The 25,261-nt window shown below is 40.1% G+C and overlaps 1 protein-coding gene and 1 long non-coding RNA gene across 3 annotated transcripts in view; both read right to left on the bottom strand.

Annotated features, from left to right (window-relative positions):
• The window catches only part of lingo1a (leucine rich repeat and Ig domain containing 1a), a 150,304-nt gene extending 126,074 nt beyond the window's left edge, over window positions 1–24,230 (bottom strand). The window contains exon 1 of one of the 2 annotated variants that reach the window (XM_074633925.1): window positions 23,825–24,230. The gene's annotated coding sequence lies outside the window, so the exon portion shown is untranslated. Of the gene's footprint in view, window positions 1–23,377; window positions 23,517–23,824 lie in introns of those variants that run through there. The other variant, XM_074633926.1, reaches the window with a different exon arrangement.
• On the bottom strand, window positions 3,168–3,758 carry LOC141767123 (uncharacterized). The gene is made up of 2 exons (XR_012593782.1): window positions 3,717–3,758; window positions 3,168–3,612 (listed from the first exon to the last, which is right to left on the bottom strand). It is a non-coding gene; the product is annotated as an uncharacterized LOC141767123 (long non-coding RNA).
• Window positions 24,231–25,261: the final 1,031 nt, after the last annotated feature.

Below are 25,261 nucleotides of genomic sequence, written 5' to 3'. Positions count from 1 at the left end.
AGGGGTGGTCACACGTGGGATAAATCAATAATCAGATAGAGGTCACTGATGAGCATTTACTGCATAAAAAAGTAATCAATTAAGCCAGGTAGTTCAGCTCCTAAATAGTCGCCTGTACTGTAGGAGATGAGCATAGTAGGAATACATAAATAAATAAGCAGCAAGCACTATGAAACCTGCCAAGGCTGCAGAGTGAGTGAAACCAAAGCAAGAACAGGCTGATTGTTGGTCGTAGTGGTGGTGAAAAGCAGCATCGCTCATCACACACTCAGGAGTGAGCAGCTGTAGTGCTAAGTGGTGGTCACTTCCAGTCAATATAGTCTGCGTCCCATTAGTCCAACATGCCTTTCCTCTCATTACTAGCTGTATAAACAAGTCACAAGACGGACAACACAGTCATTTTAAGTTTAATCAAATATAAGCCATGTAGATATGTATTATTATAGATGTATTAAAATAAGGGCCACTTTCACCTTCAATTCTGTAAGTTAAGCTTAACTTATCATTATGAAGTAAATGTTGATTGCACAATATAATAGCTATAGACACCATTTAGATTGGTACCCTATAAGCCTCTCTTTCACTATGCAATTCTGTCTTTCACTATGCAATTCCATCAACAATTGAGCAATCAAAACAGGAAAAGGATTGTTTTCTTCTTGTTTTATCTTGTTTTACCTGGTAGCTATCAGTAGCTATTCCAGTTCAATGTATCCTCATACAACGGTTTGTATGATAGCTTACGAAAGGTTATTCCTCAGTTTTTGATGCGTTTTCCTACGAATGTCCAACAAAACTACTTAGTTAGGTTTAGGAAAAGTTTAACTCGGTTAGGTTTAGGCAACAAAACTACTTAGTTAGGTTCAGGAAAAGATTGTGGTTTGGGTTAAAATAGCAAAGGAAGTGTTGTAACTTTGGTGGTTTAGGTACGGAAGATGCGTGACAAACAACCAACGCTGACTTCTGGTTAAGAACACCCAGGGTTAAAGTCTGGTGTTTTTTGACCCAACTATCCACCCCAACCTCCTCCCGACGCAGCATTTGTCGCTTTTTATACTTGCTTGTTCAAAATTATGTGGATTGCATACAAATTTGTGAGATATACATAAATTGCAGTGCATTACTTTTTGTAGGTATAGCTACGAACGGTGTATGAGAACAGCCTGCTCAGTAATCAAAGTATGAACGTTTTTTGCAGGTGTAATGTTTTGTTCACCGTCTAAGTTTAGAATTTCAGCATGCCAGGATTTTCTAATTGGTACTAAAAACAAAGTACAGCTGAGGCTGACAGGAAAGTTAGTTTTGCAGATATTTGGTCATAAACTGAACAATTTAAATATTTGACCTAATGATGTAGCTGGAAGAAGAGTCAGGGGATCATCAAAATAATTAGGATTCATCCTCTTGGGTCCATGAATATCTGTGCCTAATGTTATGGCAATCCATCCCATATTTGTTCAGCTATTTCAGTCAGGACCAAAGTGATAGACCAACTTTGACATCCCATTGCGAGTGTGGCGAAAGATATCAGAATCAGCCTTTAAAATCATGTGAGGTGTTTAATTGTATGATGATGACTCCACTTTATATGTCCTTAAAGTCCTAAATCACCCGGAATGACCTGAAGTGTCCTCAGCTTTCACTCTGAGTTTTACATTTTTAATCCTTTTTGCTAAACTATTTTGAATTTTTAAAAAGACATTTTGAACCACAGCTTCACCGTTCCGACATTAAACGCATCGGGTCGACCGGGGTGCAGCTGTTTTGATGAGACAAATATTGCTTTTGTCAGACTGTCAGAGGTACCCATTCTTTCAACTCTTTTATTGCTCGTAAAATGACTCCCTTCTACCCAATGACTGCGATGCACCTGTGCCACCATCAATAAAAGCAGCTTTGCTGAGTGTTTTAAGCAGCTGTTAACACCTCCTGCAAAAAAAACGGGACAGCAGGTAAATTGAAATTGTAAACCATTTCCAGATCAAAGACAAAAGGAGATACTGAGGAACTGACAGTACCGCCAAAGACAGATGCATTTAGGGATACAGCAGAAGCAGTAAGATCATGGGTGCATTCATGCAGTCTCTGCTGTGTAAGATGACTCAAACTTGAATTGGGCCTGATGTCTGCCTTTGACATACTGTGAAGATATTTTTGTCTTTTTTTTGGTTCTTCCTAGTTGGTTATGTGGAGCAGACAAACAGTTCTTTTTTTTTTTTTTTGGGATAAAAATGTGTGATCTAATTGGAGAGGCGCAGCTGCAAAAGACTAACTGTGAATCTAAGTGTCCTGCCAGAACAGAATTCACTCTCTACAAATTTTTAAATCATGAGACACTAACGGAGAGAGTGTTCTCTGCGACACACCAGCAGAGCTTCATAACTATACCTAATTACACATGTGAAGAGCACTATCAACGCCTAAACATCCCAAACTCATCTCAAGTTTAGGCGGCAGTCACAGTTTATTTTAGTCCCATCATGTATTAACAGATTGTTTGGTGCTACTTCAAGCTGTGAGCAATGCAGGCAGGAGCAGCTACTTCCATTTCAGTCTTATGTTATCAACAAGGGCAAATAAATAAAACACCAAAATTGCTTTCAGAGAAGATAGTCAAAAATAGTTGTATCTTTGTGCAATCTAGACATTTCCTTAATAACCTCAGTTGACGTAAATTTAATTTTAAAGGTCACCTATTATGCAAAATGCACTTTTCCATGTCTTTTAAACATCAATATCTGTCCCCAGTGTGTCTACAGGCCACCATAGTATCATAAAAGACCATCCTCTCTCTTTTTCTCCTCCTCCGTTTGTCCGGAAATGGGTGCAGAAAAAAAAATCGCTTTTTTTCCTTCTCTTCTGACGTCATTAGAGAAATGCAAGCCATGTAAGGGTTTCCTGGTCGAACCAGAGAGAACCTTCAGTAGCTGACCCCGCCCCACAGCGCGTCACTGTCTCTCCTCCTCAACCTAACTTGAGCAAAGTCTGCAAGAACCAGCAGAACAGGCTTCATGTACTCCCATCATCTAAATATAACATGTTCTTTCACAAAGGCTTTATGTAATTACACTGTTTAAACAGATGATATTTATATATTATATATATTTGATGTCATGCATGTAGCAGAGTACAGGTAGTAAATAGTGACTTGTAAGCAACACAACACATTTCTGTTTCACAGTCAAACTTTATTTGAGTTGACAGATGACAATATTAATTATTCACAGCATTTGTAATCATCTCACCTGTTAGTTAGTTATGTTAACATGGTACAGGAGAAAGTCTTCAGCTCTGGTAAACTATGGTAAGCTAAGCTCCGGTGGTCTGTAGTCATGGTAACACAGAGACAGCTACTACTGTAAATAATATACCATTACTCTGATCTTCCATACATTTATCTTTTAGCAGAAATAATGAACTGACTACTGTTTCACATCTTCTATTTTCCACCCTGATGGTCGCTGTGTTTACACACCGTCTCATAGCGGTAGCATGTAGCTAACCCGTTAGCATGTAGCTACATGCTAACGGGTTAGCTCTGTATCTCCCATCTGCTCTCAGCTGTCTGCTCTCCTCTGGGATGATTCTGTCGGTCATTTCTCACAGATGGATCTGTAAAGACAGACGTAAAACAGAGTGTATGTTTACGGTTTACAGAGTTGATGCATGAGGTAAACACTGAGTTAACTAACAGAGCTATAAATAGTATTATTTACCTGAGAGAAACCGTCAGGAAAACCTGGAATCTGGACCGCAGATCATGTGTCGCCGATTTCTGATCAGATTCCTCCGGTAACGTGCGCTGGGTGAAGTTTCTGGTTTATAAACTTTAAAGTGGTTTATAAGCTCTATTCTAGCTGCTATCGCTCCACTCGTCTCTCTCGAGAGAGCTTCTCCGGGAGGGAGGGGGAGGGTGACGGAGGGTGACGCTGTTGTTGTTGAGGACGTTTGATTGACAGAAAACGCTGACCAATCAGAGCAGAGTGGGAGGAGACAGGCTGTGAATCAGTGGTTTTCAGACAGAGGCTGAATTAGGCTCTGAGGCAGGCAGACTCAGGCTGCAGTATGAGAAGAATAAAGGGTTTTTTGAACATTGCAGCATGTAAACATGTTCTAGTGCAACATTAAAATACATCTATGAACCTGGAAATGAGCATAATATGTGACCTTTAATGTCAACCTAAAATAATAAAAAAAAAACACCAGCAAATGCCAAAGCAGTAACAGTGTATCTACAAATATGTCAGACAACACAGCCACATACTGTATAAATGTTATATAATATCTGAGCCACAAATGTACAATTTTCAAAAAAATTAATTGCAAAATTCCTGGATGTTTACAATGATTTCTGCATTATTTTTTAAGTATTTAATGATTACGAACTTATTATGTAAACCTTTAAGAAATTATTTGTAAAACATCTATAAACTTTACATAGATAGATGGACCAGATATTTGTCACACTTTGTTAATGGTTTGTAAAAAGGTTGTTAAAGGTTTACAAATCATTTAGTAGTCATTACCGAATATTTAATATTAAATGTTATAATGTGTGCAGCAATAAACTGTTAACAAATACTTTACTGATGTCATCTTTTACCAGCAACTATACAATTTATAAACTAAATATTTCATATTACACAAACTAATGATACAATATCAAATTATAGCATCACTAATAATTAGTAAATATTACTAATTGCCATTTCTTATTTGTGAACAGTAAAATAACTATTAACTGAGTTTAATTGACTATCAATTTACCATTTATAAATGATGGTTATTATAAAGTGTTATCTTTTCTCTTAATGTCTAAACCTGCTACTATGGCATACTGTGCTAATTCCCCACAAACAACAAGAAGACATTTAATGAACTTCTGAAAATAAATAGCCTCCCTCAGTACTGTGTCTACAGCGACAGACTTAACAACTCCCTATGGCACACCGGCATGCACAAAAACTGAAGAGAAATGTCAGAAGGGACCGGGGCAAAAATCCCAGCGGGAGCCAGGAGTGCCTCCACCACACTGTCTTCCACTAATAGCAAAATGTTAAATGTAAATTCAAGTTTGTATTAGAGGTGTTAGTAAGACTTTCAATCAATGAGTAATTTGCCAGACACCTGCACTTAATTATGCTTTCAAAACTGTCTGGCTTGTGCATTTATTTTTAGAGGAAAGATCAGTGCCCAAAGGAATTTCAAAACCAGACTCACAATAACAGACTCACATTGTATATCTGCTCAACAGTGGGGGGGTGGTACTCTGTGATGAGGATGGTGCTACAACACCATGATGCAAATGACAAAGAGTTACCGTTATTGCAGTAGTTTACATCATGATATTAACTTTATTTCAGATGGCACAATGTTTTGAATGTGACTTGTTGTCACTTTACCAGCCACCACAAGCTGTGTTCAAGCTGTTTTCCAGTTAAATGTTGCACTCGTTCTATTTTAGCGTCCGGGATAAAAAGAAAGTAACGGGAGATATCCACTATGCTCCTTTTATGCATTAGTTCTGGTTGGCTTCGAAAAAGTCAGTTCAACTGTTACTTTTCTATTACCTAAGACACAAAACAACTGCATGACCAGGGCATTAAAGATAGGTTTGGTTAAAGCTGAAGTAGGCGAAATTGGAGCAAATATGATTAAAAGAAGATATATATTTTTATAAAACGGTTGCTATATCGTGACAGCAGTACATGAATCAGGTAACCTGAAAAAAACCATGTGCCTCTGTGTCCTCCGGTGCTCCTAACGGCATCTGCAAGATGTCACAGACCGGAGGAAAAACAAGCAGTAAGAGCAGACCTGAGATCTGCTGTCCAGCTGCTGTCTATGAGAGCCGGCTGTCAATCACTCGCAAACTCCGACCAAACGGTCAAACTAGGCTATGAATCAATATTATGTTACGTTAATGCCTATTTCTCTCCTCAAATGTTTTCAGAATCATCTTGTAGTGTACGGTCTAGCTGTTAAATGAGAAAGTTTGTGAAGCGGCCGCCATTGTGAAATCTGTAGAAGGAACGCCAAGTTCTGGTCACATGACCGGAGCACAGCCAATAGAAACGCTCTCTCTCTCGGAAATGATCTGTGATTGGCCAAAGTCTCCCATCACGGGCTACATTTTCTAAAGCCTGAAAACAGAGCCATGATGAGGTAAAGAAGTCTAGTTATCTCTCAGAACACTTGAATTGCAATATGCTGAAAGGTTATTATGTGATTTTTGCCCAATGATGCCAAAAATATACTGCCTACTGCTGCTTTAAGTATAGTTATCACTCTACACTAAACATATAGCTGCTATTTACATATCCAATAGTGATGACATATAGGGCAAACACCACATTGCATTACTACCCTTCACATCTAAATATGTATTACCATCCTTCATATAATAACAGCTTATTGGGAAAATAAGATCCTTATGTAGTTCATCATTCATATGTCGTGATATAAGTAACATACCCGGCAAGAATCCCATTTCTATCACTCACATTATACTAGTAGCAACATCTGTCCCATCTACCGCCGCCATCGCGGCATCATTTATCACACTGCTTTCAGACACTTATCATAATGATAATAGCATGACCTACAGGGCATTTCTCACAAATCATGACAATAATATATTTCATGTGATAACATTGCCAGCTTCAACCTAGTTAGCCATTAAATTTTGCATTCATGTATTTCAGAAATACCTCCTGTCTGTTGTTCAATTTAAAAATAAATTGTTCATAATTGGCTATGTTGGTCATTTTTTCCCAACCATTCATTAAAAGGGATGATATTTTTTTTGTTTTTTAGTGCCTGAGCACAATCCTACAACCTGTGGGCCAACCTTCACCATAGATTCCGCTGAGCCGATAATCCCACCCCCTCTGTTATTATACCTATTAAAGTCTGTAGCAACTCTGTTCCAAGTACTTGGCATTCATAAAAGATGTGCATGACTGTGCCTCTGCTCCTATCACATCTCCAGCATATATATGATTCCTGTAGCTTTAGTCTTCCCTCTTACAGGGAGTCCAATAGCCCCTATATGTAATATGCAGTAGGTAACCTTCATAAAAATAACTTTTTTATCATATTTGCTCAAACTGTATTTCCTGACAGTAGTGCAAGAGACAGATAATCTGTGAAGAAAACCAGGTTCCTCTGACTCCTTTTAGTGCTTCTAATGGTATTAGCAAAATTTCACCACGCCAGACAGAAACAACCAATCAGAGCCGAGGAGTCTCTAAGGCAGCTGTCAATCACTGCTCATCAATTCTGATTAAACCGTCAAAATAGGCAGCGCTGATCAAATATAAATCAATATTCTGTTACTGTAATGCCTATTTCTCTCCTCAAATGTTTTCAGAAACATCTTGTATGTACTGTTTAGCTGTTAAATGAGAAAGTTTGCTCACTGGGCGGTGCTTGGTTTTGGCTCGACTGTTTTCAACATGGCCTCCCAAGCTCTCTTGAGACCGCTGAGTTTCGGTCGGTGAGATTGTCTCATAAGGCTATAAACTCTAGCTGCCCTGCCCGTTTGCCCCTTAACTATTTCCTGTCGAAACTAATTTTTGATGGGATGGGATGTGTGTTCCAAGTGTCATTGTTAAGAGCAATAAACAGTAGCAAAACATAGAACATTTGATTTATTAATAACCCTTAAGTTGGACATTTTTTTTCAAATGTAGTAAAGCTTTTATGTCCAAATAATGCACAACTAAAACCTACATTTTCTGTCAGAAATGCGTCATGATCGAGGTGCCCTGGTAGCTCACCTGGTAGAGCATGTAGCAAGGCTGAGTCCTTACCGCAGCAGCCCGGGGGTTCGAATCCTCGGCTCTTTGTTGCACATCATCCTCTCTCTTTCCCCCTTTCATCGCTATAATTGTCACTATCTAATGAAAGCAAAAGCCCAAAAATAATCTTAAAGCCTTAAAAAAATCCATCATGATCAGTGAAAATTACCAAAAACATGACCAGGATGAGTGAGATGTCAGTTTGAGACAGATACTGAAAAGTATATCCTCTTCAGCAACAGAATGCACACTGAGAAGGGGGAAACACACTGGTGGTGTGATAAACTGGTTCCCCCATGGTAGAGGATGGTCCATCTGTTTGCAGCGCCAATGAGATGAGATGAAACTTTTATGATTTCTGCCGGGAAATTGGGCCACTGCAGCTGCAAACAGTAGCTGGATACAGCAAGTGTAAATAAGAATGTAGAGGCCGGGTTATACTGACACAACGAGACGGGATAGCAATCCCATTGGGGACATCTGGTCATAAACAACTTCAACACAATATTTTAGCTTAAAATAAATGAGTATTTATAAAATAAATTGTAGTAGTACTGTATTAGACTTGTCAGACTCTGCCGGACCATTTTTGTGTCAAATCATTGATTCTTTAGTAAGTAGCCGTATAATAAGCGGGATAATGTACAGCTATTGGGTCACTGTTGTAAAATAAACCCCTTCAGGGTATGACAGGGGTCTTGCATCACCCTTTCTGGGTTTATTCACAACAATGACCTACTTGCTGTACAGTATCCATTACATATATTAGGACACATGCTCTCACAACAACAGTAGAGAACCGTAGCGTACCGAAGAGAAGACTGCTCATGTGCCCAGAATTTGATGGAACATGGATCCATTTTCTTTGGTATTGATACTCAAAACAAGACTAGGTATCGCTAGTATCAACACGATCTTCTGACATCCTCCTTCAATTAAAGCTAGAGCATGTAAATCATCAAAATTAAAATAACAAAGTGTGCTCAACCCATATATAGAAAACTGTACTCTAATTCATAACCCAGGAGAGATAGTTTGGAATAATTTAAGGAACTATATTTACAAAATAAATAGAACAATATGAAAAATTACAAGTGGAATAAAGACATTTTTATCAAAGGGCCTGCATCGGGTCTTTAAAACATGCACGCACAATGTGACCAGGCTTTAAACGTGTTCAAGTAAAGCTGTAAATACAGAGAGGCAGAACTGAGTGTGTACGTGTGCCCTGCTAGCTCTCTATCTTATCAGAAACTCCAGATGGAAGAACAATATGTACAGGAAGATGACAGCGTATCAAGCACATGTGTGTTATTGTCTTTTCGCCTGACTGCAGCGATAATCAGACTCTATTTATAGACAGGAGTAGCTACTGTACGTACAGAGAGATCGAAGGTTTTAGAGGTATGCATCAATCCCACATATCAATCAAAAAGATAAATATATACATATATGTGTTTCTTTGGAAAAGAAAGATGCAGCCATCCAGGAGAGATTGCATATATCTCGGCTTAAACATAACAGCTGTCGGCAAGAATACTAGTCTGTAGAAGACATGATCTCACCTAAAGGTCATGAGAGACCACCTTGTACTGTAGTTCTGATGCAAAACATGTGTTCCTGTGTATGCGAAATATGCTGTGATTAATGAGAAAGATAACCAGATCTTGTGTGTGTGTTTGGCTTTACCAGCCGGAAATAGTTTAGGTTTATAGGAATCACAATCACTATCATATTAAAACTGTTCCTCATTTACCAACTAAAAGACCCAAAGTCATTATCTGGCATTATGTAGGAATGTTCTCCATGCCTTGTGTATTTTTTTTATATATTTATTATTTGTATCCTTTATAATAAAGCCATGAAACAAAAGCCAGTGAGCTCGGTGGAAATGTGTGACAAAGATTAATTTATTAGCCTGGCCTAGAAGAAGTCAGGAGTTGGCAGGAAATGGCAACAAAGAAAAAAAAATAATACCCAGGAGGAATCATGTGGAAATCAATTTCCAACCGGTTTCTGGCTGCAAACTGAAATTGGAACACACACCTGGTTTTTGAAGATGATATCATAACCAGTTGAAGAATCTGAGATAATCACTTCTATAGACTCTCGTAGATAACTGCACAAGTCATTTTAAACAAAGTCGAGAAGCAGCTCAGTCGATGTGCATAGGGCATGAAAGATCCATTATCCACGCTGAAGCATTTTCCCACAATTTCACGCCAACCACTTAAAGGTAACATCCACAATCATATAAACGCTGCCGCTTCACCACTTTCAAAGTGACACAAGCTTTCTTCCTCCTCTTCTTCTGTCTACACCTTGAGGGGTTCGTCCACCGTCTGCTCACGTTGTAAACATTTTTTCCACGCATTACGTCCCGCCACAACATTCACTTTGAACTTGGAAGTGTAGTGCGAATTACTGAAGCAAGACACTCTCCAAATGTGGCTTCGAGTTGTCTTTAAAGGCTTGGAATCCCATTGATACATTTGAAGTATTCACCTCCATTACTGCGAGACACTTTGGATAAAAGTGACCCAAAAAAAGAGAAATGGGATATGTTATGCATATTTTATGATACCGTTGAAATTATAAAAGGTTACACTTACTCTCACACACACACACACACACCAACCCATGGCTGTGTCCTCCCATACAGTGAGAGTCAGATTAAGAGCAAAGAGGGGGCACTTCGATTACAGCAGTAAAGTGACCCGCTTCACACAAAGTTCACCTCATTTTGGTTGCAAATTAAATGTCGGCTCTGGTTTAGAGAGCTGAGCGGGCGGCCTCACAGAATACCAATATGCCGTGGCCATTCCTCTACATCAACTTTGTAACCCTATAGGGGTTGTTTAATGAAATCAATTCAACGGAGGTTTTGCCTTCAATATATATTCATTGCAATGAAATACACAACGTGCTCATAAAGAGAATAAAACTAGAGGCGTTGAACGATTTCAATTCTCACAGTGGGAACACAAAAAACCTGTCTCATCAGCTTCAAATTAGACTGTAGCCTCGATCATATTAACAATACATCATCATCATTAGTGGCTTGACCTCAAGTGTAATCACAGCATACTGTAGGCCAGTTAAGCAACATGGTGGATGCTTCTTCCCAAAGCATGTTACAGTGTGGGTGGATACATGTTTAATCTACTGTAGGTAGTCCCTGGGGGACATATCATGCTCATTTCCAGGTTCATACTTGTATTTGGGGTTTCTACTAGAACATGTTTACATGTTTTAATGTTCAAAAAACACATTATTTTTCTCTTACTGTCTGTCTGAATAGACCTGTATTCAGCCTCTGTCTGAAACGCTCCGTTTTAGCGCCTGTCTCTTTAAGACCCCTCCCTAAAAAGCTCAGTCTGCTCTGATTTGCTTTTGAGACAAATATGGTGCACCTTTGCAAAGGTAGTTCTCAAGTTGTGGGCAGTATATTCTAATAAGCCTGCGTGTGACATAGGAAGGGGAGATAAATCTGAATGGCTCGTTGAATCACATGTTTTCTGATCCAGGCAGCCCACAAAAAAACTGACTAGGTTGTTTTATTTCACAGTTTGTGGGTTGGTAAGCACTCCAGATGTCCAAAAGTATATTTCCCCTTTAAAGCCCTTCACCTGTGTATTTTTAAAATTATTATAAGACCCATAATGTTTTCCTTAAAGGCAGAGTTGACGATGTTATCCAGTAAACACTATTTGTTATATTGGTTGAAATGGTCTTTACACCCTTTCCAATGTCGTCGACCCTACCTTTAACTACAAGAAGCTCATCTAGGTATAATACTTCCCCAAACCCCTTCACAGACAGCTCACCAGTGCCACTTAGCCCTCTGCTCCGAGGGTCTTTTCCAATTCGACTTAAGTGGAAAGCTCACCTGAGCCTGGCCCACTTAAGGTCGTTACAGCTGAAGACTGCAGCTACAGGGAGCCGTCTCCTGTCTGAACCTCTTCCATCATAATCTGCTCTCTCACCTCCTGACAGCGTTTACTCCCTCCCGGAGCAGGTGATGAGTAGCAACGCCGCGTTAACGTAATGCTATGTAGATCGCTTGTCCCAGGTGGTGATGATACTCAGTCACAAACACATGCTGGCAACATGTGCCATAATGCGCATTAATTCAGTGTATGCATAAGCAGGCACAGCATATGGTGTATGACAAACAGAGCTGTGCATTACCTGAATGTAAAAATGCTTTTTTTAAAAGAGCTGTTTGCATGTATACATATATTAAAGTTAAGAGCAGTTCAGTGCATGCACTAATGCATACAAGTACATGTATTGCATGTAAACAAGATTGTTGATGAAATAACCTACTTTTAGTTGTTGCTCACCAACTACAAACTGCATACGTATAGCCTAATTTTAGGTCAGTGAGTACCAACTACAGACTGCATAAACTATCAGGCAAATCTCTCCAGAGCCTCCTCCAAAGGAAAAAGAAAAAGTTGTGCAATCCCAGCCAGAGAGGAGGATATGACAGACTTGTCTAGACTGTCTTTCATAAAGTGTCTCTTGCAGTCTCCCTGTAGGATGTCTGGTATGAAAAACTATTATCAAGTGAATAAGGCAAATCTGATGTATACCACTGAAACATTTCCAAAGCAAGAGTATCACGTAGTTAAAGCCGAAATGGCTGAGACAGACGAGCACGACCGCGGCGAGGTGATGACTGACCGACTGAAAAAAAAAAGATTGAGGTTCAAAGCCTGAACGCTGGACGCAGGTGCTTTTATTTCACCACGGGTAATTAGCCCTCTGCAGCTGAGCCGTGATATAAATTGAATAACATCAACAAAGTCCATTTACTTTATAACATTGATAAAGGTGTAAGCTGTCCGTGACCCAACGGCTGCAACAAAACCAATAAGAGAGAGAAGGAAATGTTAAACATTCACGTCTTTGCACAACCACACCGTCCTGAAAAGAGACCTGATCAGACACCGTGAGTGAAAACACCCGTGTGGGAGGACCACTGACGTGCAGAGACAACTGAAACGTCTCCAATTTACTTCTTCTATCTTTTGATACCTGGTCATGGATGAACAAGACAAAAAAAAAAAAAAAAAATCTGGGTGTTGTCCGTGTTTTCGTCTTACAACTTTAACCCTTTCACAGTGTGTTTTCAGTTCATGAAAGTTAATTGTAACATTTTGGTAACCTAAAAATGTTTTATTCAGCATTTGGTTGTGAAAAACCAATATGGCGACTGCCAAAAACTAAGATAGCGGCGGCCAAAATGCCAAACTCTAGGCTTCAAAACGGCAGTCAACAAACCAATGGGTGACGTCATGGTGACTACGTCCCCTTCTTGTATACAGTCTGAGTAAAAGACATGATGTGGTGTATTCCTTTTGTCAGCAACAACACACTACAATACACCTTAATGGCCTTAGTGCTTCGCCATATAACATACTAGATGAACTGAACACACAGGAAGCCAAACAACAGATATCATAACTAGGTTTCCCGACCCTTTGAGGCCAGTCCAATGTCCCAAAGTTTAGGTGACAACATCCTCACAAGCTCAGACACTGGAGCCTTTTCATGTCATCATATCAATGTCATATTCTTGTATTCGATGTACAGGAGCATATTGGAGGTCACAAACGGCATTGTACAAAAGATGATATATTACCTGTCCCTTAATCAGTAGAACAATAATACATCAGTCTAACAGAGACAGTCTGCATATCAAGTGACCCCACATGGCATCTCAAATCCAGTGTTGAGGGACCAGATGCAATAGAAAAAACACACAAAATGCACAGTATATACAAAGTATTCTGAATCTGCTTTGTCTGTAATCTGTTGAAGAACATTTTAACATTTTTCACAGTCACAGTGTCCACTGGCCTGCTCCGGTATAATTATATGCAAAAAGGATGATAAATTTAGCTGAATAATCAGCAGGATTCAGCAAATGAAACAACTGAAAGGCACAAGCCCAAAGCCCCTCTTCTTATTATTTTTTTCTTCACTCTTAAAAAGTGCCCTCCTAGAATGTGCGCATTAGCATTCATTAGCATTAAGGGGCTTTTGTTTATTTATTTAAACCTGGTCAGTATTTTACTGAAAGAGACTGCCCTGTACAAAAAGGAAAAAACTAATTTCAGATGGGAAATGGCCAACCAAGATGAGAGTGCACAGCACTGACCAGAATACTAATGATAGAGACCTGGTGAGGAGGTAAGAAGCTTTTTCCATCACATAAAAACGCTGGACTGCTTGAACCCTGTTAAAATTAACATACACAGTGACAGTTATTCGTGCCAGCTATCGGCCCGATGGCGTTTTTTTTTTTTTTTTACATCTGCCGCATTTTCATTTTTTGCTGAATATCAACTTAAGTTATGTTGCAGATAGAATGAGTTTCTGTCGGGGTGGTCAGGTTATTTTATTTCTTTACAGCACTGCTGAGTAATTCAGTTCAAACCATCAGGATCAACCATGTCTGCGTTTTCAACTTCTGTTTCAGTGAACTCAGAGATGCTTTGATCATTTTGTATGGTATCAGGAAAGATATTAACATTTTCAAAATAAAACTTTTGCACAGCTTTATGCTTGTTTGAATATGATGATCAGGCTTCCCTTGTTTTCTTCCTTTTTTTTACAGTAACTACCAAAGAAGCTCAGCTGCTTACTAACACGCTATTACACATTCAACATATGCTCATACAATGATTTGTGTAATATCTTACCAATAAGTTATTCTTCCTTTTTTGTTCGTTTTCCCACGAACGTCCAGCAAAATGTCCTTTCAAAATAAACTTCAATCAGGAAACAACTACCTTAGGTTTAGGCAACAAAACTACTTAATTAGGTTTAGGAAAATATCGTGGTTTGGTTTAAAATAACACCGAAAGTGGCGTTACTTAAGTACGTCAGTTACCTGACAAATAAATCAACGTTAAGTTCTGGTTTCACACGGTACACTAACGCTGGTCTCCTGGCCAAAATACCGGTATATTTTGACCCACCCCGACCTCGAGTGTTCACGATTACGTGAATTCCACACAAATTGATTTTGTGGGATATAAATTAATTAGATGCATTACTTTTCGTAGGTATAGCAACGAACAATATATAAGACCAGCCTGGCACATTTGACAGTGAAAGTGAAAACACACATCCATCTTGTTACATACAACAGTCAAACTCGTATGTGCAATTTTAAAAGCCGTCCAAGTAACCATATGATTTCCTCGGGCCCTCATTGGCCTGACTGTGCTGAATAAGTCATTGTATATTTACTGCCAATTTTGATCGTGACCTGGTCTTAAAAATAAAGTTAAACAAGTATTGACTTTATATTTCATACCTCCCGTGCGTTCTCCTGCCGCATTGATCCAAAAATAGAGCTCTGGGTGCATCATCCATGATAATTAGAACTATTGGCAGCTTGCTTTAGCCTGTGTTTTCACTCTCAACTGACGCTGATCATAGTGGAGACTTCAGTACAGTCAGGACTGGGAAATGATCCAGGAGCGACGTTGGTGGAAGAGGCACCTCTCACCCAGCTGTGCTTATGTAATAGACTAGCTCTTTTGAGCCTGAAATGAATCTAAAACAAATAAATACTGTTTTCATGGTTTAATTATATCTTGTTTTAGCATGTTTCCAAGCAAGCTGTGAGAGTTACAGCTTTTGAAATATTAGTCACAAAGCAGGATTTGTTGGGAGCGTGTGTTCCAGGGCATCGGAGTAACAAACACGCTGGGGGCCGAGGGAGAGGTCTCAACTAAATGTGTTATTATTTTTAATTTACCCCCGACTGTGAATGAGTGAGTGAGTGTGTGTGTGTGCGTGTGCATTGGTGGAGTGGGCAGGACCAATTTCGAGATTGGAAAGTGATGTCAACCAGCCAAAAACGCAGTATTTTAATAACGCCTGTTTGTAAGTCATCGCCATGCTGAGTCACTGACATTTACAAAAGCTGTGCACACACGGGTCCTACATACAGATGGCCTCAGCTTTCTTCACACATTAAGGCCAACAATTGTGGGCCCATCCGTCCCATCCATCGCCCCCATTCTCCATCCCATATGGAGTCATAATTACTACAGTTGTTAGAGGTCGCTGTCGTCTTCTTTTATACCTTCTTTTGGTGATCGACCATGTGAATAGAGGATAAAACCTACTAGTGGGTGTAGCAGAGCCCTACTTACCCACATCTATGGTGCTTATTTAATGGCCTGATAGATAGCCTATGTTGCAGTGTTCAAAGTAGGCCGGTACTCACCGGTACGCAGTACCGGCACTTCTTCAATTTACTCCTTAATTTTACTCCTTGGCGTACCGTGACTGTTTCTTGCGTACTTCTTGGTACTCTTTTCTGCCCTCTCCATATCAGATTCTCTGGGAGATTCATAATGGCAATGCATAACGGCGCAGCGCCGATATATTGGCGCCATGCCTCACAAGCTGTATAAACATAAAAACTATGTTGGGAGCATCTGGAAAGCCAAAGGACAGCACGGAGGAGGGTGAGAACGAGGGTACTGTAATTTATCAATACAATGTTCATGTCCTTTCTGTCCCTTTTTTATTTGTGAACAAATATAATTAATGAAACATTATTTAAAAGTTTTCTGAATCAGCTCTTTTAGGGTAAACGTTTCCAGAATAATTAAATGTTCAGATGAAGGCTGTGGTATGTGTAAATAATAAAATATCCATTGAACTAGTAATAATAATGGTCCAAAATGATGTGAAATTGTATAGTTTTAAGTCAAAACCTCCAAATTTGCTTGGGGGAGGACTCCCAAACCCAATATTTCTTAGTACCTTTTATTCACTGTCAAAATTCTGAATGTGTCTCTTTATTCTGCTTCATAATATGTAGGAGCATCCTGACTGGGACACTGCCCCTAAAACCTGAATGAAACCTACTATAGGCTACAGATAACACAGGAAAGCACTTTAACTTTTAACATTAAACACCTTAACCCTATAATGTTCCAGTTGGAATATAATGGGAGTATTGTAGGCTAACTATAAAAGATGCATAGCCTAAGTTTAATAATATAGCTATTAAACCACAGCTACTTATGACTGACAGTATAACATGCTTAAAGAAATAATGAAGAAATAGGAATAAGTCACAAGAGATTGCTGTTACCGGCCGATACACACGCCAACATGTGAATAAGAGAGCACTGGCACTTATTTTTTTTCCACTTCAAGCTCTGCTGCAGGGACTGTTAGAAATATCCCAAACCACATATTGATAGGGGATCAAGTGGCACATGTCATTGCCTAACAGGTGAGAAAATCACCAGCACTCACATGTACCTAATAGATTGTGCATAAACAGGTCTGAGAAATTGCCTCTGATGCTTTGTCCCACACTTTTTGACTAATTAATATTCATGGCGGTCTAAGCCTAGCACCATAGTGGAGGAATTAAATTAAGATAAAATGTGTGTTAGCTGTCATCCATTGGACAAAGCTCTTTCAGTATAATATTTGCAACTGAGCAGGAGGTTAACCCCGGTAAAGTAAAATGTTTTTTAGCTTGCTGTTTTTAGACACCCAAAGGAAAAATACAGATTTACCAAAAATATCAAGCACTTCTATTAATATTGAGCTACAGCTTTGCATGTTGAAGCTAGCAGCTAAAAACCCCACACAATCTCCTCACTCACATCCGCTGAAAAACCCCCAGAAAAAAACAACCCAGGAGCATCTGGATGAACATTTGGGATTTCTCCAATATGACCTCCCCCTCAATTCCAGTGGGCGGCTCGCTATGTGCGCCAGCAATCACAGAGAATCTATTGAGCTTCCTCCTAGAAGTATTGTTTGTCCTTTCCTTCGGCTGTCAGTAATGGACTGGCACAAACAATTTTGACAGAACTAACAGGTGGGACGAAATGCCAAAGACTTTGTAAATTGAGATTGAACGGTGATTTAACACAGTGAAGGCCACCTCCTTGATATTAGGCAGAAAATAAATGTATGTATTTCTGAGTAGAGCTGTACAAAATGCAGGAGTCTCGCTCCTCATTGCATACGTACATCACTCCCTCTTCAGTAACACTTTCCGTTGGAAGCGGTTTCACTTGGCGGTGGTTTGATGCCAAAACATGATGCGGAAAGGAAGAAAGCTGATGCTTCCTATTCGCAGCATGATTCTGATGAACACAAGCAGTGTTGGCTCATGTGCCACCATTTTTGAGGTGTAAATACACTACAGGAAGTATAGATGTATAAGTGAATCAAAGTGCATTTTCAGCAACCAGCAATTGGTTGTGTCACAGTAATTATAGTAAGCAGGACATTTTTTTAAACAAAGGCCAGGTTTCATTAAGGAGAGCTTGAATTAGATCATTCAGATTTAGATTAGAGCTACTCATCATGCCATGTTTGGAAACAGGCTTGTTCACATTGTAGTTATTGTTGTAGTTTCTTCAGCATGTGTACGCTTCAGCAGCAAGCTGTTCAATACATTGTACATCCTTAAATACCAACTCGGTCCCACAGGAAGGCGTAGAAATACCACTATATTACACGGACATTGTGCGTGTCATGAGTACGCATTTTAGCCTAGTTTAGTGTGTCATTTTTATGCCATGCAAACGTCCACAGTTAGGTTTAGGCAAGAAAACCACTAATTAGGTTGAGGCAAGAAAAACACGTAATAAGGGTTAGGGAAAAATCATGGTTGGGCTTAAAATAAGTACGTAAACAATGTTACCCAACTACGGAAAAGACGTTACAAACGTCAATTAAAACATTAACGTAACTTACAAAACAAAATATCGGTCAACAACGGTCTCGAATATTGGTCTCCTGGTTAAAACTTGTGTTTGTTGGGCACATCCACCCGCATCTGCTCACCATAAGTGGTCTTTCTCACTTTTTATACGACGTCACTAACTCTTACCGTAGTATATTTACGGATATGCATTTACATTGCAGTCAGTACAGGATGAGTGGCGTAAAAATGACACGTTGGAAATCAAGAAAGGCGTACTCATTGCACCTAAAACGCCTCGCCCATTATTGTGATATTTATACGCCCTTTTGTGCCAACGGGCTGTAACTACAAATGAGTGGATGGATGGGTCAGCAAAGTATGTGACTTTTTGTCCATTTCTAGTCTATAATCACATCAAGCATCATAAAAAGCATCATCTTCCTTCATAAATAATGTAGGGTCCATATTGGCCAATCAGTAACTAATCTGTCCCCTTGTAACTGTAGCACTCCTCTTGGGCCACTCATTGTCATCCTGAAAATGCTGCAGTGCAGTAGCAAAAGCCTTCATTTCCCTAAATTCCCTCTTAATCTAATCAGAGATTTTGCACATGCCACATGGATAACCAAGCAAACCATAGTAGTAGTCTAGCCACTGTTTATTTTAAGTGTGTGAATGAACAGATGAGCAAATGAATGCAGATTCTTATCCATTTGCCCTATTTCATCATGAAGAACAAGAACAAAAGTCTGAATAACATTTGATTTGCTCTTTGGAAGAATTTCCATAGAGGCAATGTGTCTCAAATGAAAACTAGGGCAACAGAGGAGGCATTTTGATGTGATTTTGTAGAACAACAGAATGCACAAAAGGTCAGTGAGGGTTGAATCCTTTTCCTGAAACAACAACATATAAGAATCACTATTGTGTTGGCCTGGCAATGCATCCAAATGCAGAAGATAAAAGCCGTTCCTGAATTATTTATACAATTTTCAATTTATACCATTTAGATTCGCTCAGCTGGCCGGAACAAACTAGGCAGGGGAAGTGAACAAATCTTGCTCTCTCATCCTACATGAACAACTGCTGAGTAATGTCCTTAACCCCCAACTGCTGCAGACTACAGCTGTATTTGACAAATCCCAAATGTGAGTGCATGTGAATGTATGAGTGTGGATTCTAGAAAACACATGTCACACTTTGTAGCAGATTTAATAACTGAACGAGTGACTCATCTTTTTTAGTGTTAGATAAAATGAAATTCCCATGATGGATGATTATATTTTATGTCTAATAAAAGGAGGAGATACTACGGTTCTCTTTTACATTAGTAAATTCTTACTTTTTACAGTCTGTGATACTGGTATTTTGATTAAACATCTTTAAAATGTAGGGTTTTTAATTTATTGTCCTACTTGATTTGTGAAAAACCATGCAGATTAAGACTCCAACTATTCAGGTTGATTGTTTTTTGTCTGTGAAGGAGTTCCTCAGGGTTCTGTTCTCGGTCCTCCACTATATCTGCTACATTGGACAAACCATGCCTTATTCTGTTTTCTCTTCCTGCCTGCTGTTGATAATAGGGCTCCATTACAGTATATGAATGCCTCAGATCATTGTCTAGCTGGCACACTGCAACCTCACTGCTGAGTATCTGTTGTGATGGCATCACATATATCAAATAATGTGACATTTTGTCACGAATTAGAGACGCTCAGCCACCTACACATCAGATTTATGGCATTGTGATGCTTAGTTTGCATAATACACATGACCAGAAGCCCACAACTGTTAACAATGCATTTTCATTAAAAAACAATTGGTTTTAATAAGGTTTGTTCAATGTCCAACTAATACAATTAATTAGATTCATCCATATTTTATATAATTAAAGAGTATAACACTGCACTGGTTTAGTTGGGATGAGAGATATGTGGTACTCCCTCTCCTGTCCATCTCACTTTCAACCCCACCCTATATCCAATCTGCTCATAATCTCCTAAAACCTTCTCTTTGACAAGCTTTTTATATGAAGTTTTTGTTAAAGGCGTTAAATGCCATATTGAGAGCATTTCTATTGCTTCTCGAGTTGGCTAATGGTGCTAACGGCGCTAACCATGGCAACAGTGCTGACGGAGCTAAAAGTGTTTACCTGAGGGGGAACCAGAGGGTGGGCGCTGGATGCTATATGTGGCTCAGCACGGCGTTATCAACTGTAACCGCGGTATGAGAGCAGTGGAGAATGGTGGCCGTGAGCCAGCACGCTTACATGCACAAACATGCACTAAAATGAAAGCGCGGCCGGCCCGGCTATGTAAACTAAGCACAGAGTAGCTTGGATAGCAAATAGCTGTTTGCTGCTAATTAATGAATGCTAACTAGATAACCTTTAATAATGTGTTAGCTGAATTAAAAGTCATTTTTGAGGCTGTAGTTTGAGGTGGTGTTGCACTGGACTACATTATATTGAAAGGTGTTTGTTAATGATTTGTTCACCCAGTTTACATCCATGAGGGGGCAAAATAAGACCTCACTATAATTCAATCGAAAAATGATTGTCCTCCTTGTATCTTATGCTTATTAGCTGCGAGTTATGAAAAAAAAGGCAGATTCATCTGGATTTTGGATTCATTAGTGGCGATTAGTGAATCTATCATCCCTTTGAGGTTGTGGATAGCCATTATCCAAGGGGTGTATCAAAGCTTGTTAAATTGAATTCACTTTTAACCATCATAGTGAGAGTTATTGAGTTTTACATTAAGGGACGGAATCTTGGATATATAGTGTTATGAGTGGGTATTAATACAAGGATCAAAACAGCTCTGAAAAAGATTTACATTGACTATGTGTTAAATTGTGTCTCGCAAGAGACTGCACTGGGATGAGAATCTCATACCCACAAAACTTAACAATGCTAGCCCACCACTACGGACACCATTAGCTGCAGAATCGCTGTGACAAATGGGCCAACTTCATTTCATGCATCATGGTAAATCATGAAACCACATCGGTAATAACCATCATTTGCTATAACGGCCTTAAGAATAATTGCCTTGGAGGTTGAGGAAAAGAGGAGTTGTGAACTTCTTATTCGGCGATGGGCAGTGTGAAGGGTTCCTGGCTGTGGGTGGAGGAGCATTCACGGGCACAGTGAGTCACTCTCGGATGTCACCCATTGAATGGCAAGCTTTTACTGCAGCCGAGTCGGGTAAAAATGACTCCTGCTAGCCACATCCTGTGAGCGTGTGCCTGAAGGGGACTGAGATGGAAAGAGGGAGACATCACTTAATAATTACCAATCAATTAGCAGAATACCTTCAGTTCCAAATACAGGAGATCAGCTCTGAATTTATTAGTGAGGCATCCCCGGATATCTCCTTGATTCCATCTTTCATCCACACTAAAAACCCTCATGAAAGCTTCACTAAGCAAAATCCGATCTGTGTTGTTCATTCAGAACCCTTAAATCCAAACTGATAATGCATTTCAGCTCAGCTGTAGAAACTAATAAAGCATTCAAACAAAAATATGCAGCGACTAGATATGTGATACACTAATGAGACGAAACCGTTCAATACACCGCATTAAATCCAATCTGCTCGAATATACGTTTCACAGTTAGCATTGCCCGTGTGCCAAAAGCTCTGCCATACAAACATGAACTGCTGTGGCTGCACCTGTATAGCCTTGCCCTAAGTGCTGGAAAGGAATTATAAAGGAAACAGAAGGTATACCCAAGGTGGGGTAATCTGATTTATCTTTTATTATTGTTCCATCCTCCGGTGTTATCGTGGTTTCTTCTCTGAAATGGGAAATGTGATCAATATTGATGTCCTTTGCAGGAAATGCGGCCGGGCATGTGTTGAGATGCAGGCCGTGGCCTATCTATCAGGTTTTCCGTTGGAGAGCGTGGATGTGTGTGTAAACTGACCCCCTACCAGGAGCTTGAGCCTCAGAAGAGGTTTGAGGCTTGTTAGTTAGCACACACTCACTCCTCCTCTGTCCCTTTTCGTCCTCTTGTCTCTGGCTTCCTGTCAGTATTTCATTGCCATATCCTCTCTCCTTTGCTCTCTCCCTACTTCACCTTCTACTAGCACCTCTCCTATTCTCTTCATTGCTTTCAGTGCCAGTACCAACTCTCTCTATCTCTCTCTTGTATTCCAACATCTCTCCCCTCTAACTATCTCTCTTTACTCTCGTCCCTGAAGAGTTCACAGAGACAAGAGAGAGATGAACAGAGCATTAATAACAAGACAGCAGTAAAGATAAAAGGGAAGAAGCTCATCCAGCATGCAGAGGGGACCAAAAATAGCAACATCAACTTCGCCTCGTGCTTCCAACTGACAAAAAGTGAAATAAACACGGCATCTTCGTCTATATGTGATTAGCATTATATCTTCTTAAGGATGTGAATGATAACAAACACAGTAAACTAAATGTAAAACAAATTATTAAAATAATCCTCTATACGCATCCCGGTGATGTGCAAGTCAGCCATCTCAGATCGGCGACTGGTGATCTCTTCATAAGTCAGAGCTGTTGTCGAAAGGCCCAATCAGGTAATCAGACAAATCAACATGGCGGGAAGCTGCAATTTCTCACTCCCCCACTTCAGCTGAGGAGGTCTCTACGAGAATATGTATAGGTATGCAGGCATGCATCCAAAGTAGGAGTATAAGTCCCACCTTGTCGCATCACAATAAGCCCATCAAGCACACACACACATTCTCTACAAACACAAATTCACACGTCCTCATACTCTCCCCCCCGTGCTGTGAACAGAGGGCAGCACACACATTTAAATATGCACGTTAAATTCAGACATTACTAATGCACTTCCAGCTACAGAATCAGAATTTACCTCTTTATTATGACAAAGTCCCTTCCTGTCAGCGTTCACAAATCCAATGCTATCACTGTCAGGTAGACCATGCAAAGTTGTCTCTAAGGGATGGGAGCTGAAAATAACAGCAGATCAATAGCAAGTACCAAGTGGAGCATTTTCCCCCTCCAGCCTCTGAGAGCATGAGCAACACTGCTGGTGTCGACACACATTTCCGTTCCCTGCTTCTGTCCCCTACACTCTCTCTCGCACTCCCCAGCCAGCCCATCCTCATTTTCTCCCTCTCTCCATGTCCTAAATAGCTCGCCCTGCTTCATTTAACTGCCCCCCTATCCCATAATGTGTGCTGCCTGCACCTGTCAATATGTTATGAGAAGCAAATCAAGTAGGAAGTGCGAGAAAAAGGAGACGGATATACAGAAAGAGAGTGGAGAGGGAGGGAGAGAGGGAGAGACATGTCCTTACCAGAGCTGTAACGAAGGGAATCCAGAAAGTGCTTGCTTCATTCCACGGTGGCTGCTCATTAAATCCAAGATACAGGGGGAAGGATTGAAGATTCCATCGAGATGCTGCCCCGAGAGGAGGGAAATGAGATTCTTTAATAGGTGGATTTTAGAGTGTCTTTAAAAAAAAATGTGGTAAATATGCATAAGGAGAAGGATCTGATATCCAAGTCCAGAGCACTTCATGAGTCCTTCCCGTCAGCTGCGAAGCCACATGTGTATACACACTGACACATGCGGTTCACACGGCAAGCCACACACATACACACACACACACACACAGAGAGGGTGTATCCTCGGTTAGTCTCAGCTAGGCTGAAAGATTGAGGGAGAATGAAGGAGGGATGGAGAGAGAGAAACGGCAGAAGGGAGGGGATCTGGAGAAGGGCAAGGTGGAGGGAGGAGCTGCAGTATGTGATGAGAGATTGAGAGAGAGGGGAGGGAGGAGGAAGAGGGGAGGGGAGGGGAGGAGAGGAGAGAGTCTCTCCATCCCTCCTTATTTCTCCCTCAATGTGAACTGCAGTGGGATCTGCACAAACGTAACAGTGGGAGTTGATTGAATCATTTTTTACCATATCTCATGTTAAACAGCTAAATACAGGGATGAAAGCGAACAACACGGGAAGCCGTTGCAATCTGAACGCTGAGTAATGCCCCTTCTTCATGCACAAAGCCGATCAGATATATAAGATGGGAAGATGGCTGAGAAAGGGAGGAGGTTGATGCGCTGGGCAGAAAGCCAAGATCCAAACACGCCCTGGGTAGGATAGTATATCAACTTGGTGCATATCAACTAACTTTGCAAACAACTATCACAGCACCCCATCTGTAACCGTGGCAACCGCTAGCTCTCATCGGCATCTCCCTGTTATCGCATTTACACAGACATAAACTTACTTGCTAGTCATGACCACGATCCGATCAACGTTTCCTCATGCAGCGATTATATCTTAAGAAAATGTATTTTGTTATTTTTTGTGCATTTCCTACGATTGTCCAGGCATCAACAGAAGTTAGATAACAAATAAGTAAACGTTTGGGTTGAAATAGCTGCGGAAGTGGTGTTACTTATGTACGAAAGTTACATAACAAGTCAACGTTTGGGTCAAAATAGCTATGGAAGTTACCTAAATATGGAAGTTATGTGACAAATAGGTACACATTTGTGTAAACATAACTACGGAAGTGCCGTTACTTAAGTACGGAAGTTACGTGACAAATAAATCAACGTTTGGGTTAAAATGACTTTGGAAGTGGCGATACTTAAGTACGAAAGTCATGTAACAAATTACAGTGCATTGCTTGTGTACACTATGAGAACCGCCTGATCCGTTCTATGCTAATATACTGCATACAGTACATGACATGGAAATCTTTGAAAATCACAGCAAAAGCAGCA

Source organism: Sebastes fasciatus, chromosome 4 (assembly GCF_043250625.1).
Source record: "Sebastes fasciatus isolate fSebFas1 chromosome 4, fSebFas1.pri, whole genome shotgun sequence".
NCBI classification, from domain to species: Eukaryota; Metazoa; Chordata; class Actinopteri; order Perciformes; family Sebastidae; genus Sebastes; species Sebastes fasciatus.
Note: the sequence above shows the minus strand (reverse complement) of the source record. Positions and strands in the feature narration are given on the sequence as shown.